Genomic DNA, 6,000 nt, shown 5'->3' on the forward strand with positions numbered 1-6,000 from the left:
AATCACTGTGCTATTTCAACACTGTTGCTTGCTGTGCTGTTGTTTTTCTTTCTTCTTGATTAGTGTTCTTCTGTTGCATTTTCTTCCCTCTCCCTCTTGTAGAACCAGGAAGCCAAGCAGGGGACCCTGTGAGGAAGGCTGACTTCCTGCTTGAGTGTTCCTGGTAAGGAAAGCCCTGTTCCCAAATCCCTGAGTGCTTTGGGGCCCCCAAAGGATAGCCCATCTGAGAATGATTTCCTGGCAACCGAGCTAGCAGAGGCTCGCCAGGTCAGGAAGGCAGGCTGTCCTGGGCTTTATCACTTTGTTGAGAGGCAGCTGTGCATTTGTTGGCCCTTCCTTTCTGGTGCAGAGGGGAAGAAAGCAGCAACTACTCTCTTCCCTTCTAACAGCATTGAAACCCATGACGCCCGGGGCCAAGAGTGGGCCTTCTCCTAAGGCCCAGAGTGACTCAGTTTCAGGTGTCAAATGTATTTTTCCAATGCTGCCTATTAGTTTTAATAAGTTAGACAAACGATGATGGACAGAGGAGTAATTTTCTAATCTATCAAATTGATTACCAATGTAATAATCGAGACTATAATGTATGTGTTTATCAAAAAGCTGCTGAAGTGAGCTAGGGTCACCAATGGTGTCCAATACAATGCTGGAGCAGACACACCTGGTCTGATACTTTCTAGGCAGGCCTCATACCTATGTACATACCTGAGCAATTTTCTGAACCTCAATGTCTTCACCTATAAAATGGAAATAATATGACCTGCCTTTTAAGTGTGCTATAGAGATTAAATAAAGTCAACTGAGCAAATAAGCCCAGCACAGGAAGATTAAATAAAGTGAGAGTCACTTAGCAGCATCCAGTTCTTTGTGACCCCATGGACTATATAGCCTGCCAGGGTCTTCTGTCCATGGAATTCTCCAGGCCAGAATATTGGAATGGGTAGTTGTTCCCTTCTCCAGGGGAGCTTCCCAACCCAAGGATTGAACCCAGGTCTCCCGCATTGCAGGTGGATTCTTTACCAGCTGAGCCACGAGGGAAGCTCACAGTAAGAAGCCGTGGTGCTCAGTTACTTCAGTTGTGTCCAACTCTTTGTGACCCCGTGGACTGTAAGCTGCCAGGCTCCTCTATCCATGGGGATTCTCCAGGAAAGAATACTAGAATGGATTGCCATGCCCTCCTTCAGGGGATCTTCCCGACCCAAGGATCAAACCCACGTTTCTTATGTCTCCTGCATTGGCAGGTGGGCTCCTTACCACTAATACCACCTGGGAAGGCCAAATAAAACTTTATATAAAACTTCATATAAAAGCACTCAGTGTGAGTCTGGCACCTATTGGGCATTTAACTAGTAACATACGCTCCCTGTAGACTTGGCACCATATATGTGGATAAGGTGTGTATGTATGTGTCCATGTGTATTTGGATATACATATGCATATACACATATGTATATATGACATGTGTATGAGCCCCCATTTTACAGTTGAGGAAACAAAGGCACAAAGAGGTTAAAGAAGTTTGCCCAGAGCTGGCAGCCCTAAGTGGTAGTCAGAACTTGAACCGGCACTGTCTGGCCTGAGACCTGTGCTCTCAACCAGTTATACCAGTGCTTTTCTAACACTTTTTCCCCCCCATAATCTTCACGTCTGCCCAAGTGACTACAAAATGCAAATTTTTAGGCCCTTTCAGGATACAAAAAGCAGATGCTGACTTAGGGACCATGACTTTTCTCTCATATTATTTATAAGCCCAGTAACAAGTCGCAGAGTCTCTTGGCCTGAACAGGGGCACCAAGAAAGAACCAGTGGTCATTCTGGCCAGCGTATATCTTGTCACATGGCCAAGGTCAAGAGGATGCATTTTCCTGTCTGGGGCTTCAGACTGCTCATTTCCGTCCCGTCCCCTCCTCCATGTCTAGTTTAGGCAGGCATCTTGCAAAAATAAATTTTTTAGTCATAAAAGATATAAAATTGGACTGTGTGGATGGATGCATTCAGATTCACCCCTGCTAGAAAACATCTTTATGGGCAGAGAATACCATTGTTATAGAAAAAAATGGGCTTCCCTTTCACAGCCCCTCAGCTCTGCTCACAAAGAGGGATTTCAGAAAAATCCGCTCTGCCTACACTGTGTTCCATGTTGCGTGTGTGCTTCTGTGCCTGCCCTTCCATCCTAACTTTTGTTTAAGGAATTTGGCATTGGTGTGTATGATTTACGATTACTGAAGAAAACTCTGGCACTTCTTCCAGGGTTACTTAATAGCTATTAGAATCAAGTGGTGTTAAAATAGGAAAGGATTTAGGAATTCAAAGACAGCACATCTGAGTATCCCAGCCTGTTTCCAAAATTATGTCTCGTGAAAACTTCCTGTCTCACAAAACATCATTATAGCAAATTATCCTAATAAAAATCTACTCTGGGGAGGGGGATGAAACAAGGCATGCCAAAATTTTGGCAAGGCTTAATCTTTATCAGACAACTATAAACTTCTAAAATTTTATTGTAAAAAATAACCCCACAAGCCTATAAAATAATAACAAACATGCAGTCCTCATAACCACTGGTTAATGTCTAAGCATCTTGAGATGTTGAGTGTAGCATGAAAAAGAGAGTGAATCTAATGGAAAAATCTGATGAACGCCAACTTTGAGTCTAACAAAGTCCCTTTGCTAGCTGCTGAAATTGTTCAAACTTACCCTACGAGCCCTTGACTTGAAAAAATTTTGATTATCATTACCTGTTACAGCTAAAAAAAAAAGAAAAAAAAATTTTTGATTATCATTACCTGTTACAGCTAAAAAAAAAAAAAAAAAAAAAAAGAAAAAAATTTTTTCCTTCTACTTACACTCATATGAGGACATCTTAAAAGGTTGACTCTCACCCCCTGCTTCTTAACCAGTCAAGTCTTGGTTTTCTAGGTTGTGTTGTGGTGACTCTTCTAATTCACCGTTGACTCTTCAAGCTGGAGGGTGGTAGGCTTTACTCATCACCATTACGATGGTACTGGCAGTTCCGAGTGCTCAAATCCATCTTCTCTGAAATGCCTTAATGGGTATTATTGGCAATGACTCCGTTGCTTCAGAACACTTTAAATAGTATTTCTTTTGCAGGATCCAGCCGAACTCTTAATGAACATGTCTTATTGTTGGTCAATAAATCAGAGCTGAGCGAGAGCCACATGGAGCCCTTTGAAAGTAAAGGTAAAATAAACATAGATCTAAATTTTTAAAAAACCCTTCTTGTGTGACTGATCTCATGCCCCAAATGAATTGCCATAAGTTATTTTAGGAATGGAGAATAAAAGAATACATTGTTTCCTTTAAATCACATTTGTGATGGTTTCAAAGAACATCTTTCTGGTAAGTGATTAAGTAGACTTCACTTACCAAGGGATTCTCCAGTCAAGTGTAAATTTCAGTGAGACTTCATCATCTGAGCATCTGAGTTCACTAACCTATTTCTTCATTTTTAGACTTGGGAATGAAGACAAACCTTTTCTTTTGTATCTTTAGGATTAGAGCTCAAAAACTAGGACCTCGATCCTAACTCTTGTATTTACTTATGTATCTGACTCCATCAGGTCTTTGTTGCGGCCCGTGGGAGCTTCATTGCCTCATACAGATCTTTCCTTGCGGTGCACAGACTCTAGCTGGACTCTCAAGGTGTGATACCTGGGCTTCAGAGTGCTCAGGCTCAGTAGTTGCGGCTCGGGCTTGGTTACTCCATGGCACGTGGAATCTTAGTTTCCTGACCAGGGATCGAACCCACATGCCTTACTTTGGAAGGTAGGTTCTTAACCTCTGGATCACCAGGGAAGTCCCTTGGTCCTAACTCTTGATTAACATGGAGGGGTGTGGCATCAGGGAGACCAGCACAAAATAGGTTCTGGGTGGTCCAATAGGCATGTCTGGACTAAACTGTCCTCATTGGGAGGCATCACTGGGAGCCAATGAGATCTACTTACATCACAGAGGAAACTCATTCTCTCTCCTGCTACTTGCAGAAAACAAAATCCTCAGAGCAAGGCCCTGGGAGATCACATTGTTTATGAATAAAATATACTCTCTTTAGTACATAGAGTCCGTGCTATGTACTTTAGCTACCTTTTAGAGGGCTTCCCAGTTCTTGGCACTATTCTAGATCATTCAAGCTACTGTGTAAGTCTTGGGAAAATAGTTGCTTGTTGCTAGTGAGATGAGCCTTCAATCTCACCCCAGACACCCCAGACACGAGCCGTATGAAGTGGGACAAATTTATTCCCATCAGCAATCTGAGTGTCATTCTCTGTAGGGTCAGGGTGACAGTATTGTACCTATAGACCTCACAGGATGGTTGTATGAATTCCAGGAGCCACTGTGAGGGTGTCTTACCCAGTGTCCAGTGTATAGAAGAAGCACAAAAATATCAATTCTGCTCCCAGTATACCTGAACAAATGAGGTGGTAGTGTGTGTGGAGTCCAGGTAGAAGGCGGCCAGTTAGAAAAAGAGCTAAACTGATATTATTAACGTCCATGCCAGCATTTGCCATACCACTCAGTGGGGGTATCACCTGCTCTGAAAGCTCGCCACAGAGACAAAAGCCAGGCTGGGGCTTACTGTCCATTCTTGACGACCACAGTAGCCAGGTCGTGTTCAGAACTGTAGTATTCCCATGTGCTTCTGCCTCTCTCTCCCATCCAGGCTGACCACAGCTGGGGAAGCAGAGTTCCGGGATGTGTCCTCTTCATCCCTCAGCTAACCCTGAGGGATGCTTGGGCAGTCACATTGAGACATCAAAGCCTCCCTCTTCACTTCCAAGTTCTCATCTCTGGGGACTGGAGATGCCTCCACGAAGAGGAAGCTGGAGGGACAGAGCTGCTTGGGGGTGGGGGCAGGGAGCCTGGTGGTCCTACCGCAGACCCCCCCAGGAGCGCTCACTGTGCTGCTTGCTGGGCTCAAAGGCTCCTGACCTTCTCTCAAGACATTCCCTTAAGAAGCCTATGAGGGAGGAAGATGGGGTCAGGTTCCTGAGACTCAGAAAGCTCTAGCAATTTTTTTTCACTGTCATATGGTAAGTAAATGCAGAACCAGGTTCAAGTCCGCACTGGCTGGTTCTGGACGTCAGCACTCTTAAGAACTCCAAGACTGGAGGAACCCTGAAGTGCCATGTGAAAGATTCTCCAGGTTTTCCCTCTGCTATACTCTTGGCTGTAGTCTTAGCTTATAATCATCAGTATACTCTGCATGTTGTGTTTTTATTATGGCTCATGTTTTGTCTCAAAACCGTCTTGGTACAACCAGAATCTAGGCATATCAGAGTTATTTGGACAGCTTTATACAATTTGTTTCTCCTTTGAGTCAGAGGACTAGGCTGGAAGACAAAATCATGCAGCCCTTTCCCTGCGCCCCTGAGGTGCTGAGACATTCAAGGTTCTGTCTGGACAAATGGGAAAGAAACCATCCAGACCCTGCACTTCAGAGTCATAGTCCTGAGCAACTTTCTGCATCAGCTCAGTGGAAGAAGAGAAACAGATTAAAGTGCCTGCTGTGGTCATCCCTTCGATAATAAGTATGTTTTGTAATCAATTAAGCATAAACATGTATCCAAATAAAATGTTTAAAGATTAAGTTATTGATTTGGGCTCCTTTCATTTTCTGCTGGCTTCATCCTAATTAGTGGGAGTGCTGAAATTTTTATCAATGTTTCCTAAGTTGTCTCTACAATTGAAGGGTAGTAGTAGGCTCCCGGAGAAGGCAATGGCACCCCACTCCAGTGCTCTTGCCTGGAGTTGGACATGACTGAGCTACTTCCCTTTCACTTTTCACTTTCATTCATTGGAGAAGGAAATGGCAACCCACTCCAGTGTTCTTGCCTGGAGAATCCCAAGGATGGGGGAGCCTGGTGGGCTTCCGTCTCTGGGGTTGCACAGAGTCGGACATGACTGAAGCGACTTAGCAGCAGCAGCAGTAGGCTGATGGGCTTCACTGATGGTTCAGATGGTAAAGAATCCACGTTCAATGCA

The 6,000-nt window shown here is 44.1% G+C and overlaps 1 long non-coding RNA gene across 2 annotated transcripts in view; it reads left to right on the forward strand.

Annotated features, from left to right (window-relative positions):
- The window catches only part of LOC138990794 (uncharacterized), a 79,925-nt gene extending 74,351 nt beyond the window's left edge, over positions 1-5,574 (forward strand). For both annotated transcript variants that reach the window (XR_011466908.1, XR_011466907.1), the window contains 3 exons: positions 3,109-3,198; positions 3,579-3,783; positions 4,679-5,574. This is a non-coding gene — a long non-coding RNA (uncharacterized lncRNA). The remainder of the gene's footprint in view (positions 1-3,108; positions 3,199-3,578; positions 3,784-4,678) is intronic.
- The last annotated feature ends 426 nt before the right edge of the window (positions 5,575-6,000 follow it).

Source organism: Bos mutus, chromosome 14 (assembly GCF_027580195.1).
Source record: "Bos mutus isolate GX-2022 chromosome 14, NWIPB_WYAK_1.1, whole genome shotgun sequence".
In the NCBI taxonomy this organism is placed as follows: Eukaryota; Metazoa; Chordata; class Mammalia; order Artiodactyla; family Bovidae; genus Bos; species Bos mutus.